Raw genomic sequence first — 15,429 nt, forward strand, 5'->3', positions numbered from 1 at the left:
GGGGGCAAACACTTTTTCACACAGGGCCATGTAGCTTTGGATTTTTTTCTTCCTCATTAATAAAACCCTTCATTTAAAAACTGCATTTTGTGTTTACTTGTGTTATCTTTGACTAATGTTTAAATTTGTTTGATGATCTGAAACATTTAAGTGCGGAAAACATGCAAAAAAGTAAGAAATCAGGAAGGGGGCAAACACTTTTTCACACCACTGTATGACATAAATGACACAATAACCTCCAAACTGGTTGAATCCATCCTGCAGGCATGTAAGGATATAACAAATGGCTACTGTAGTATAAAAACAATAATACCACTTTCTTAAACCGACCTCAGACTGGAATTTATTAACTTAAACCATGGGCTACAGTGCTGGCAAGCTGCCAAGATTAGGTTGTGAATATACTCACATCAATTTATGTTGATTTTCTTTCTTTAGTTGTTCTTGAAATTTTGCTCAACTAATGTATCCAACACAACCACAAAGTGGGATTTTTTTTTTGTTTTTCCCTTTTTTTTTAGGGTAGGGGAAATGACTTATTTAGCCTACTGAAATTGTCCATATCCATTTCATTGTCTCTCTCTGTTTTGTCAGTGTATGTCAACAAAAATGGCATGCAATGTGGACATTTTAATTAAGGAAATTCTACTTTGATTTTGTTAATGACTCGTGAAAACAAATCTTTCCTAGCGGGCCCCCAGAGACCAGGGGCCCTAGCAACTGCTTATGTTGCTCAATGGTAAGTCTGACTCTTCAAAAAAGTTTAACTACCACAGTAACAGCCATGTCTGAATGTCTGATCTTTTTTGCACAGGTGTCTGAAGTTGCCATAAAATGAAAATCTTTTTGATTTCTGTAATGAACTACTGCAGCATATGAGAGTCTCATGTCTGTGTGCTAATTAAGCTAGAGCCAGGAATGAGGTTAGCTTACCTTAGCATAAAGGTATGAAGCAGAGAGAATCACCTGGCTCTTTTCAAGTGTTGGACATGTTGTATCTCCTTTGTTTAGTAAGAAAAAGACTATGGTTCTATGTGGAGTTACATGCCCTGAGCGGCTGGCTACAGTAATTTCTCGTGATTTAACAAAGAAGATATCACAGTTAGTGAGCTTTAGAGGTGCTGGCAGGCATAATTTTGAACTTTGGAGAGAGCCAGGGTAGCTGTTTGCTCCTGTCTTTGTGCTAAACTAAGATAACAACTTTATGGCTGAAGATCTAAAGTTGGCACACACTGTTTCAAAACAGTGTGTCAATATCAAACATAAGATCATGGCTATGCTGCATATCCTGCATTCCTTCTGAGCAGTGGTTGTATGCTGTCTCAGACACTAAAACTAAGTGTGCAACAACAATAAGCAGAAAGTTTAGAAAAGAAAGAGGTGGTATATTCTATTGCACAGCTTCAGAGACAGACAAAGTACGCTATATATCTAAAAGTTAGAGGCACCATAAAACGTAAGCAGTGCAAAAGAGATACTCTGAGAAATGTTAGCAGATGGTGTAAAGGAGACAAGGACGAGAGGAGGTGAAGAGGAGGGAGAGGGGAAAATGGAAGAGGCTGTGGGCCATCAGAAGTATGAAAAATAGATCAGACAGTCTCAAGTCAAAGGTCTCTGCTCAACAAGACTTGAGAATGTGAGTGTCCGGCACTGCATATCACCCAACAGTGGCACTGACACACACACACACACACACACACTTCCTCTCTGAAGCTGATTTGTTATCGCTGCCTCTCCAGGGTCACTGCTCGTGTTTGATTGGCTGCCACACCGTAATTTAGAGGAAGTGGAGTGTTGCTATGCCGACACTAGTCAAGGCCAGAGACAGAATGGAGGAAAAAGAGAATGATGTGTGACGAATATTGATTCTTTCAGCGCAACATTTGGCCAGTCACTGCTTCCTGATGAAGTTAAAGGGCCATAAAGTACTAAGGACTGGATTGAGTAAATCTGCATGCAGAAGTACAAGCATCAGCATGGGTGGACAAGTCTTTCTGCATGTGGAAGGCAGGGTGCCACTATGCATCAGATATTTGCACACCTGCGTGACTCAATGATATTTTTCAGTTGAGTGTGGAGTAAGATCAGGTATCAAAGTCAGTGCATTTATGAGTAGGTTTTCTTTGATATTACTCACTGCAGGAGTTAGGGGCCATCACTCCTAAACTCCTAGGAATTTTGTTTAAAGAGTTCAGCAGCCAAATTCACAATTTTACAGCATTTATATAAGAAAAAACGAGTCAATAATTATGGTCAGTGATTAATATGTATGGCTGATCAGTATACTTGCCAACCGTATAGCCTAAATAATGCTAATTAATCACCATCAGTTCACTTAAAAAGTTGAAACCAGCCAAGTAAACTACCTGCGAGGATGCTCTTACAGCTGCATGAACAGAAACTTGACATTGCAAACATGAATTAGTGTAGTAATATGTTTAGCCTATTTTAGTTTGTTGTGACAGCAACAATTACTTAATTTTACAACATGATAATTCTGATTTTACAACCACCTTGATGCCAGCCAGTTAGAATAAAGCTCTGTCTGTCATGACTTGGTACTACTGAAGGCCTTTCATTTCCCTCTGGTGACTTCCTTTACAGCCATCTGAAAGTAGCAGGTCTCTATTCCATCTGCAGTATCTAATGATTGTCACAGCCTCTAATGCACCCATCCATAACAATGCGTTCCTTCCGATTACACCCCATGCCCCAGTGTGCCACGGGTCCACCAAGGGAGCATGACCACAATTTATTAAACGTACGTTTGGCATGCTCCTGATGTTCTTGGCAGCGCTTTGCTTTCATGAATCCAGCGGTGCAGCCAGATCCCAAGCAGCAACTAACCATCAACTTGTGGAGGTAAAACAAACAGCAGAGAAAGTTCTGAAAGCTGCTGTGTTCTCAATGTGGGAGAAAATTGACGTGTGGCATAAAGGCATGTGAAAAGTGTCATGTGCGAGTGTCACGGTCCATGCGTGAGAGTTACCAGCTCTGCTAAAGGCCCAGTCACACCAGAGAGTGACACTCAAAATGAATACACATCTTTCTGCAAAAAAAGACCCAGAGGCTTGGCGATGTGGTGACTTTTTGCAGGGGTAGCTGGTAAGCAACTGTAGCTGCTGAGCTAACGATTAACACGCAACCATGATAGCTCAGTTGCTAATGAGACATTGAGTTCACAGTTTATTCAGAACATGTATTCATTGACTTCAGTCTTGTAATTATCTGCACACCATTCCTTTTTTTTGGGAGAAGTTTATACCCTGCAAGAGGAGGATTTAATAAAGTTGAATGGAGAGACACAAATAACCCACGACAGCTTCCTCCATTTTGGATGTAGCTCTCTGTTCTCTCAAAGGTCAGCACTGTCCACAGGGCTTGCTATTGTTTAATGCCCACAAATCGTTTTGATCCCTGTTAACAAATCCACAAATGACAGTGCCTTTATTAGGAAGACTTGATTTGGCCATGCTATTTCACCATTGAAACTGAGCTTCAGCACTTTTGATTTCATGAGGTGTCAGTCTGTATTCACTTTGCCCCTGGCTGCTCTCACCTTGGTTAAATCTGACCACCCCAGCTGAGCAGAAGAACTTCAAGGTTGCAAAAATATAACTTCCTATGAAAAAAAAAGGGGAAAAAAAACATCAGTAAGCTGTCAGTCCTAAAAAGTCAAGTCAGATGAGGTTTCAGGCACTTGCCCCTGTTTGATCTGACCATGTGCCTGCAAGGAAAATGAGGGCCATATTTGATAATGGGATCACTGAGAGTCTTTCTGGCCAAGGTCCTGACATCAAGCACTGCCAGCTCCACCACTGCATTTCAGTGGGTGTGTTTTGATGAAGTCCAAGTCCAAGCTGTGATTCATTTCACCCAGCTGCTTGGAGTTCATAGATGAAAGACTGCTAAAGACTGACTGAACAACTGTTAATGACAGGCCTGTGTCTTTGGCTGATGTGACTGCAGTGGTGAAATCCATTTTCTTCTCTTTTTCTGACCTATGTCTTTATCTTATACTATATTCTAACAGTATATAATTTGCTTTTTGCTTCAAACTGTGACACTCTGGGCACCCCTCTTGTGTCAGTTTTGGATGCTCAGAGATGGTATATCAATTTCCACTCATTACATGCACAGTGTCTTTCTAAAAATAAACTTAAGTATTCACAGGAAACAGGTTTTGTCACAAAATCTAATTTTGGTTTAGGCAACAAAATTAGTTAGGTTTAGAAAAAGATCATGGTTTGGGTTAAAATTACTATGTTCATTTCGTAACTCAAGTCAACAAGTATGTCACCTTACATACATGACAACTTTACATAATGACCTACTACGTAACATTGGAAAAAAAATCCTCAACACTTCACATGGGACACAAACACCTGTCTCCTAAGTGAAAGTCCCATGTTTGTTTGACCCATCCACCACCCCTCTATCCTGTCCTACTTGAAGTTTCTTGGTCTATGTACAACATCATTGCAGCAGATGGGTTTGCATTGGAGTTATTTTAAAGGCTGGTGTGCCTCATTGATGCTAAAGGGTGCCTTGTGTAAAGCCACTGACCAAGCTGCCATATTTCATGCCCTTGGAGCAAATTCAAGCTGAATATACAAAATACAAGTTTTACAGTATACTGTTTTTATATAATACATGGTGCCGTAGCATTGTCCCGTTGTTCCGATATGTGATTATACTAGGCTATACTGTATTTGTGAACCATAGAGGATCAGCAACGCAACAAAAGTAGGCTACTGGTCGAGATACAAGTGTCATAGAGAGGAGAGAATGAAACACCATAACCTCGTGTCATTAACTCTGGGGTCCGGGTTGTGTGGGGAGCTCTCCGCTGTGCTGAACAGCTCTGCCTTGATGGTGCGCCGCGACTGGCTCTGGGTCAGCTGGGAAAGGCTTGAGGCGAAGCAGGCTCACGGCTTATGTGTTTGCCACTTTCTTTTTCATTTTAACCCACACCATGATCTTTTCCTAACCCTAACCAAGTGGTTTTTGTGCCTAAACCTAACCAGACCTTAACCACAGGAACAACAGGACTTCGGAACAATGGGTTTAATATGGTCGTAACAATGGGATGTCGGACCAATGTTTAATATGGTCGTAACAATGGGATGTCGGACCAATGGGCTGTCGGACCAATGGGCAGACCCCCTGTACTGATGGACAGAAATGTGCTAACAATGTAATTAGTTGAAAAAGATAAACTTTGTATAAAAAATAGTATACTTTAATAAAAGAGTATTTAAGTAGCCTATGTGAGAATAACTCGGATAATATAACGTGGATGTGGGAAAATAAAGACAAACTGCAGCATAGATTGACTGCCTATTACACGTGAAGACCTTTTTTTTTGTTTGTATATGCAATGAGATATTTTTAAAATTTCTAGCTGTAAGTAGGTCTTTCATTTCCTATCAAGATCAAGACACACACACACACACACAAAAATATATATATATATATATATATACAAATTTAGTGTACAGTACATACTGATGCGGGGATGCTCAAATGTTAATGGCTGTATGCCAATTTAGGGAGCCAGCATGTGATTGAGGGCTCCACAGGTAGAGTGCATTTGCAAGTTGTCCACCAAAAACAAAAAAGTTTAGCTAACAGCTAACAACTAGGACTGATGACCAACACTTTCTCACTCAATTTGTCACATACTGATGTTTGGTCATGGACTTTCCACGTCAACATATAATGCACAAGGTACCCTGGGTGAATTGGTTGTTGACGTTCTGTCAACTTCAGCCTGTAACATGAATTGTCTGTTTTCAACTTACAGTTCCGTTCTCACAGGAAGTGCACAGTTTCAAAATAAACACACTATGTCGGTACGTTCCTTCAACAACAAACGCATGTGATTATGTTTAGTCAACACACAAAATGGTTCGGTTTAGTTAAAAAAAAAAGGTTTGACTTTACAATCAAACCAGAAGTGAACACCAGCCTCCCAGGTGAAACACGGTAGTTGTTGAACCCATCCACCATCCGCCCACTCTCCCTACTCGGACTTAAGCCCCTTTAACTTTCATTGTCGTCCCGCTGCATTACCCCTGATGTTACCAGGCACCGTTCCACAATAATGGCGCCTGGTTGCGTATCATGCCTATGTGAAAGGACGGCTTTTATCATCTGTTTCTGACACCAGAAGTCACTGCCCATGCACCGTTGTTCAACAACTTTGGATTGAGACCGTGTTGTGATAACAAAACGTAATTTCCACAACACTCATGAAGGGCCACTGGTTGCACGTGGCACCTGACCTGACAGACACTTATTCGTAGGGCGATGTGTGATGCTGTTGTCTAGTAGTATATTAAATGTAAGCTATTAAAATTAATAATAATTCATTTCTCCACTGTAAACACACTACATGCTATAAAACAAAGACAAATGGGAAAAACATTTTTGCTGCAAAAATGAGCGAAAGAACAAATCAAACAAATGTTGTAGACTAATTTTTTTTGATCGACAAATCAGGTTATACATTCATTATTTTAGTTCTAAGGTGTCCTGCATGAAATGGTGCCTTAGCTCGTATGGTCCAACAAGACATCAAACAGGTACAATTAAACCCCACTATTTAGGAATGTCTTTATTTTGCCTACCTCAGTTCTTAATAAGGCACAAAAGAACCTCACATATTGAATGGAACCCTTTTCACAAAATACATCTCTAACCTATTCACTCTTTTATTTTTATTTTCATCATTTCATATTGAATACAGGTACTTTTTTTCATAATCCACATAATAATCAGCATTACTGTAATCCCTCATTTTTAATCCTCTAATCCCTAACACTGCTCTCTCACTCATATTTCTGATGCCGCCTAAAAAGCACGAGCGTAGGACGGAGGACTGACTGCACAAACAAATATGCAGGGCAAACATTTTATTTACACCACTCAAAACAAATGGAGGCAAAGAGCAAGGTAATAAGAAAATGTCACACACACTTACATGTGCTGGCAAGCGTGTACACACACTCATCCCTGTAATTCAGAGAAGAGAGAGAGGTTGTAAAAGTGGATGGCCTCACAGAAAACATAAAGATCAAGGCATGAATGCAAATGCACATTTTCATATGTGTTGCTAGCTTGGGACACAACAATTGGCAAGCACGTCTTTTGTATGGATGTTTTCTTGTCTTTGTAGCCAATAAACTATGTTAAACACTCAACTATCATAAAATTATATTTCTGTTTGTTTATGAATATTTTGGTGTCCACCGCAGCTCCTTCATAGCTCAGTATGCCTCTCTCTGAGTGCAGAAGATGCATAGAGTCTCCAGAAATAAGAGCACTGAGGCCAACAACTAGTGTTTGACTGCAGTGTGTTGTAAGTGTGACAAGAACTCAAGAGTGTCCAAAGGGCAAATAATCTGGTGTGAAATCATAGGGGCTATTTGCTGGACAAAGGTCTCAGCTCTTGTTCCAGGCACAGCTGCAGGTGGAATAAACCCTGTCATTCTACAACCACCTTGGTTTCCCCCCTTTTAAGACCAATTCTTTTACACCCACACAGCATTTTATTTTTCAAAGCCCAAACATTTCTCCAGGCTCCATTACTGTTGGTGCATTGAGGATACTGACAGAGATCTCCAAATGTGGGAATATTTGGCATACTTAGAACACAAGGGCAGTGGGAAGCCTCAAAAATTAAATATTTTTAAAAGTGGTGCTGAGCTTGGCCATGGGCAGCTGTGACCATTCACACCATGCTGGCATGGAACAATTTTTTTTCCGCTGCATAGCATGACAGTAAAAAAGTTGTTTCCTTGATAGCATGTTGGAGGTGTGCTGCTGGTTTGGCCAAGTAAGAGGCTGTCATCTGCTGCTGTCCATCTAACAGCTCACTGTACTGTACTATTCCTCCCTGAAATAATAAAGACATATTCGCAGACCAAATAGCTCGGAATATGTCACATTTTGTAAAGTGCACCAATCTTTACTTGGGAATAAGCCGATAAGATCTCCCATAAATGCCTCTTGATAAAACCTACCCTTGGTTTTCTGGTAGACAACTTTTAACATGATGCAGGAGCAGTAGGAAGTGTTTAGTTAAATAAGGCGATATCTTAAAGTACAGACAAGAAACATAGGAGTGAAGCTAAAGTCTACTGAGAGACCATCTTGCAATTAACCTATGGCTAAGTCCCGCCCTCAAACGCGAGGAGCCTTACAGAAAGTCAGTTTCGTTCGGTTTTATGAGCTTTTTCTGAGATTTGAAGTTTAAAAATGGTCAAACTCCGACACAAGGTATCCTGAGAGGCTGGGCGACGAGGTGTATTTTTTACACTTTAAACCACATCTCAGCCGAGAAAAGTGTCTCCTTTGGAAAAAGTTGTGTGGTAACGTTAGACCACAACATCAACTCAACGTGAATAAGATTAACAATGATGTCTACATCTGTTCTAGGTAAGTCAACATCGTGTTTGAGGCAACATATTGTCACTTTGCTGGAAAGAAATATATAGTTATCTTTAACATCTCTAGCTAACGTTAGCTAAAGTTAGCCTAACGTTAGCTCCTAGCCGCGTTGTTCATCATGTCACCTTGTTTGCTGGGAGTTCATTAGCCTATTTTGTTCTAGTTTTGTACTTTGGTGATGGTACATCATTGTTAGCTGCTGTCCATAGGGCTCTAGTTAAGCTAACGTTAACTTCTGGAGCTTAGCTTCATTAACTTATCTGTAATGGCAGAGATAACAAAGGTTGGCAAACGTTATGCTGAATGATTCAATGTAAATACTGTAGCACCAAACTAACGGAGAGACACTCTTGGTAAAGATGGTAAAAAGGCCGTTATCCTTTTCTCAACGAGATGCGGTTCACAAGCGTACACTGTGACCTGTAAATTTTGGCTTGTAATTTAAGCTTTTCATCAACCTTCTCAACAATAAAATGATGAATATATCCCTCCAATGCGTAGTTTAGGCCCTTTTGGTTACTTCTCAATGACATCTGATCGTTATGTCCCCAGAAATCATCAATTGCCTCCTGTGAAATGCTGTGTACTGTGTACACCTGCCATAGCGCCGGTCACTGAATGTTGATAGTTTGTCCGAATGAGTGGAGGGGGGCGTGGCTTAGCCATAGGTCAATTGGATCACCTCAGCCGCGATACAGCAATCAACCGATTAAAGCAAAAGTCGGACAGCGGCGTAAAGTGGCCCCTTCCCTACTTCTGGCGCCCATGCTCTGACCACACCCATCTTCTAACTCAGCTTTTATTGAGATTTCAACTACACACCTGTTTTGTGAGCCAGTAAAGTGGGGAGGGGGGCGGGGCAATGGCCCTTTCCCTACTTTCTATCCACCTACCTTTTTGGACCATGCCCATCTTCAAATTCTGCCTTCATTTTGATCTAAACTGCATACCTATAAAGTTTTGTGACTGCATTTTGCACTGTTGTTATGGTGTCATGTAGACAAAAGTCGTCCACAGACAGACAGACAGACAGACATATATACCTGGCAAAATACTCAAAATGGCTTCTCAGGTAGTTCCCGCTACAGTTGTTGTACCAGGACCACATTTCGCCATGATGACATGCACTCAGACTAACAAGGTGAAAACAATACCAGCCGGCGCAGTTGTCTCAGTTGGAAGCTACAAAAGTAATGAGGGCTTATCACACAGAGATAAAGAGGCTTTCTTTTAGATTGAGCCCAGCTACTGATCAGGCCTACAAAAGTCCACCTTGGTGCACTTATCCTCTGTTTTGAGGAGGTAGTGGAAATGTGTTCATGGCTTGGGGCAATAGTATTTCTCACATTCTAATGAAACTTTGATGCCATTTTGCAGTTGTTTGTGCTTTACAAATTTCCACCCTCAATGAATACTGAAATATAAATATGTGTCTATCCATTTTCTCTAGTTGCTTATCCTCTTAAAGGTCACAGGGGGGTGCTGGACCTGATCCCAGCTATTATCGGCAAGAGGCAGGGTGAATCCAAGCAGAAATCTCCATGGCTGAAAAATGAATCCAACACAGATGCAGTTCTTTCAATGGCCTTTTGAGGCTGGCTCCAGAAGCAAGTCCATCCTCATAGACCTCCATGTTAAAATGCCCAACATGATAGCGAAAAATAAACAAGTTTCTCAAACTTCTGTAGCTAATTTCCCTGTTCATAACAACTGGAAAAGAGGTGAATTTAACTCACCTGTTAACATTTTGTTAAGGCGCAAAGCTGTTATTGTTAAAGGTGTCTGCAGATCCTCAGCTTCTCAGTCAGATTCATCCCTCACTCCTTCATAGCTCCAGCCTCTTACCCAAATGTGGTTACTTCTGGCTTAAAAAACTATAACAATATGGCAACTGCCGAAATGCTGAGGCTTCCAAATTCAATAGCTATGTCATAATAGCTATGAGTACATTCTTGAGAGGACACAACACTATCACAGGGCTGATACACAGACACTCATTCATGCTCACAATCACATTTACAGGCAATTTAAAGTTTACCAGTTTACCAAACCTGCATGTCTTTTGAGATGAAGCAGGAGAACCTGGTCCACCTATAAAAATTATGTGCTCTTTACATGTTTTAAAATGTGTCATTCTTCTGTTTTTTTTTTNTATTTTGGTCCGGACGGGGACTTGAACAGGCGACCCTCCGGTTCCCAACCCAAGTCCCTATGGACTGAGCTACTGCCGCCCCCAGTGATGTAACAAAACAAAACATATAGAAGGCAACTGGTGTATCATTATTCATTTACTTCTTCATATCTTTAAACAGCAAGCTAAGGTAAGCAGGGGCAGAGATGAAAAGAGATAGCAATGACAATTTGAACAAACCTGAAGACAAAAAGCAGGGCAAAAAATGATGGATAAAGGTAACATTAGATCGAAGACAATTCTGTTTTCTCTGTTGATGCATGCAAGTGTACTCTGCTTAGAATTTTTAAATCCAGTTGAAGAATTGGAAATTAGTTCACAGATAAGGAAGTGACCCTACACATGTCCAAATGAAACTACACAAATATAAACACAAAAAGTGGGTTCAGCTGTGGGTCAGTAGGTGTTGGTTAGTCCAGTGTGTTTACTAAGTGTTAGTGATGCTTTCTCAGCCAAGATGGGGTTTTGCTTTCTTCAGCTTCCTTTTCTTGTGTGTGTGTGTGTGTGTGTGTGTGTGTGTGTGTGCATCTCTCTGGGCTCTGTTTTTCTCTGTTCATTTGCCAGCCGCAGTAATTACATCACTGCCACTACACTCACGCACACACAATCACACACAAGTGAGCACATGCAGCTATTAAAAAGATGACCTGGTTTTTCAGCATCATACTGGTATATCTATCTTTTTTTTCATGTAGCTAATAAAGCCTATGAAGAGTCTAAACCCCACTGCTGTATTTACCACAAAGCTCCTACTGTCTGCTGCTGCTGCGAGATTAACTTACCTCACAGGCGTCATAGGCTCCCATTATTTTCAGAAATCCCTAAAACAGCTCAGACACACTCTGTCCTTACATGACAAATCATGTTGAACAGCATGCATATTGCAGCTTTCCTAACTCAGCCTTGTGCATAGTTTTTGCTGTGAGTGAAGGTCTCTGTATATTTTTCTCATTTGGGTCTACTGTTAGATAAACCTGCTGACAGTGACAGTGGAAGAAGACTGGAGAATAATGTCTAGCTGGGAACACAACGTTATTCTTTACATTCAATTTTGGTGGAATAGAAATACTTGTGATGCAGTGGCTGTGGTATTTTAGAAGTCATATAGGGAAGAATCACCAATGTTATCTGATTTACAGTGATGGATTGTGTTTGTCAAGGAAGCAGCACTTTCAGGGGCACTGCATGTCCCTGAAAGTTAGCAAAAAAGCAAGAAAAACATGGATTTTAATTGCAATAAATAAATATAAATGTACACCGGTGATGATGTATGCAATTATTGGCATAGAAACATCATGCCTGACACTGGAAAAAAAAAAGTTTGTGTGGAGGATATACCCCATCAGCCACAACAATAAAACCACTGACATGTGAAGTTAATAAAAGTGATCATCGTGTTATAATGCAATGTTCTTTTGGGAAACTTTGGATCCTGGCATTCATGTGGATGCCACCTGCCACACTACACCCACTTAAACTCTGTTGCAGACAAAGTACTCCCCTCATAGCAATGGCACTCTGCCATGGCAGTGGCCCCCTCAGCAGGATAATTCACCATGCCACATCACAAAAACTGCTCAACAATGGCCCGAGGAACATGTCAAGGAGCTCAAGGCATTGACCTGGCCTCCAATTCCCCAGATCCCAATCTGATCGAGTATCTCTGGGATGTGCTCGTACCCCACCTTACAACCCACAGAACTCAAAGGATCTGCCAACAATACCCCTGTTGCCAGACACCACAGGACACCGGCCAGAGGTCCTGTGTCCATGCCTTCACGGGTCAGAGCCAGGTGCAATCAAAGAAGTCCCCATTATGGATCAGAGGTACCTTTGGAGTATTGGCAGGTCACACAAATGTTCAATTAGATTGGAATGTGGGGAATTTTTATGGCAGGTGAACTCCTTAAACTCTTTGTCATGTTTCTCCAGCTATTCCAGCTATATTGAGCAACTTTTTCAGTGTGACATGGCACATTGTCCTGATGTGGCAGCCACTGCCACTGGGAGTGTCGTTGCCATGAGGGGATGCACTTGGTCTGCAGTGGTGTTTAGATGGGTGGTGCTTATCAAGTGGCCTCCACATACAGTATATGCCAAGACCAAAGGTTTCCCAACAGAACATTGTAACAAGATGACCAACGTTATTCACTTCACCTGTCAGTGGTTCAAATGTTTTAGGTTCTTAACATAAGTACCCACAGCAAGTAGAAAAAGTATTTTCTAGTGACTTATGTCAGTTATGCACTACTTTGTCAAAGATGACTCCTAATTTAGAAACAGTGTGCTACTTTTCTATCTATTGGACAAAGGTAAAATTGGCTTTTTGTGTTATAATAATGGAACTGTTGTTGGGTGTAGTGTGAGGAAGATGCAGTGTTAGTGTATTGGCAAACTTGAGTTGATTGGCTGAACTAGCTTGCTCATCAGTACATAACCACACCTTAATCATACAGTGGTGGCAGAGCTGAAGCGGTCACATTGTGTTTCTTGAAGGCCCTGACAAATAACGACATTTAGACAATATGGAGCCAGTACAGGAAATGCTCATGTGGGTCACTTTGAAAGGCAATGACGAATTACCTACAATTGGGTAGACTTGTGGTTTAAAGAGTAACTAAACCTCTGTGGTTGAAAGTTCCAAGTGTGTTTCATCTCCGACTGTGTGGATGGAAGGGGTCTGTACCTGCAACGTGATCTCATCCCTTTCTTTTCATGTTTTGCATCATATCTTGATGCATGGGGTCTGCGGTTAGGGTTACAGCGACAAAACGACTTGGTTGGGTTAGGGAAAGATTGTGGTTTACATTAGACAAGTCAGTCACTTGACGTGGCAAAATTACTAAACCTTGATTTTGTTTCACAATGGACACAAACATGGGTTTCTTGGGTCAACGTCCTGTGCTTGCTGGACCCATCCTCCTCAAGTGGACTGTCTCACTCTTTATACTATGTCTATTGTTCTGAATGTCTCATAATGAAATGTATGAGTTTAAATTGGAGTTGGTTGAAAGCAGGATGCGTCTCATGCAGACACTTAAGGGTTTGTTGTGTGTCTTTATCTGATACCCTGAGACTAGGCTAATACAGGTGAAGTGTGTTGTTGGGCCTGTAACCACACCCAGCAGTGATGTCACAGTGTACTAATACACCCTGGAGTACACATCTGCAACACTGTAGCAATATTGTGAGAAACTGTAGCAACTGATGTTCAGCAAAAACTAAAGTCAAGCTTCCTTTCTGTTGTACATCATTATAATAATTTCAATGTCTTCCACTCTAAGCCAACAGAGGGTGGTGCTGCACCCTCACCAACTCCTTTCTCATGTCCGTGTTACAAATGTTAGCTACAGCCATGGCTTGAGCCTGATTTGTGTTTCAAACATCAACACCAATCACCGTCTCAACATGTAGGCTATTTTATTTATCTATTGACTTGTGGTAATGTTTTATTTAGCTTTTTAGTGTAAGCAACCTAGCATATAAACAATCTGTAAGTTTTCTTGACATTGCTTGGATGAGCACTGCAAGCCAAAGTTTTTTTGGAAAATTTCCACAAACACATTCCAAAACGGTGTAAATTGTCACTTCTTGACATGTAGTCTGATTCCCCTCTTGTCAGCTCCAGAGCTAAAAATCACAGTGGAGCTGTAAACCTCCGAGGGCCTCTGAATGTTACCTGTAGCCTCTGTAGAACAATTTTGCTTCTTTCTTTTTACTCCTCTCCTCTCTTTTGCGGAGTGTTCACCAAGTTTTAAAAAACATGTATTCCTCCTTTCATCTTTCCCCTCTCCCATCCACCACTCCCTGCTCAACACTCACCTCTACTTAAAAAACATGCATTCATGCGTCTTTTTCACCCCTCTCTCCTTCACCCTGTCAATCTATCTGTGTATCCACCCTCCCGTCCCCAGCTCCTCTCTCCATTTAAACATTTCTCCACTTACCATTCATTCATCCATCCGCAGAGAGGGATTGGAGAGCGTGGTCACAGTGCAGAGTGGGGTAAATTGGCAAATGCTGCCTGCATTACTGGGATGTAGGTAATGGGTGAGAGTAGGACTGGGAGGGGAGGAGAGGAAATTACAGCAGAATGGAGAGCTTTTGGAATGGAAAAGGAGAGACTGCCTCTGTTGACCTCCACATTTTTTATTCCTTCTCCGCTGCCTCGCCATCGATTTCTCTCCCTCTTTCACGGTTTATTTAGCCCACAATCCAGTATGTTTATCCATGTTTCCTCCCTCCACATCTTCCATGCACTCATTCTTCATCAATCTAACTCACTCTTCCACTAATTCCCTGTGAGGTCTGAATATAAATGTTGCAAAAACTTGCCAATCTGCTGGTGTTATGGGATGATTTTCTTAAAACTCTTGATGCTTTTGCGCTGCCTTGTTTTCAGGCACTGAAGCTTGATTCTAATAAATGCTGGCATATGAAACTGCACTGAAAACCCAAGGAATTATCTGACCCCAATGGTGGATTTATTGGCTTTCAGAAAAATACATTTTATCTACCTTCCCTCTTTCCTCACCTTTCTTGCTTCTCTTTCCCAAAGGGGTCTGTGTTTACAAGTTGACCTCCATCTCAGCCCGCTAAACAACAACACAGGGGATGTAAACAAGCAGGTTTAAGGAATGTGGGTGTCAGTATTAACATTCAGCCAACGGCTAATTGATCTACATAACCTACAGTTCTTCTCTCCCATATCGCAGCGGTGCCTGGACAGCGTGACGTGTGTGGTTGTGCTGCTGCCGTGGTCCTGCCAGATGCCTCCTGCTGCT

This window comes from Epinephelus moara, chromosome 14 (genome assembly GCF_006386435.1).
Source record: "Epinephelus moara isolate mb chromosome 14, YSFRI_EMoa_1.0, whole genome shotgun sequence".
Classification (NCBI taxonomy): Eukaryota; Metazoa; Chordata; class Actinopteri; order Perciformes; family Serranidae; genus Epinephelus; species Epinephelus moara.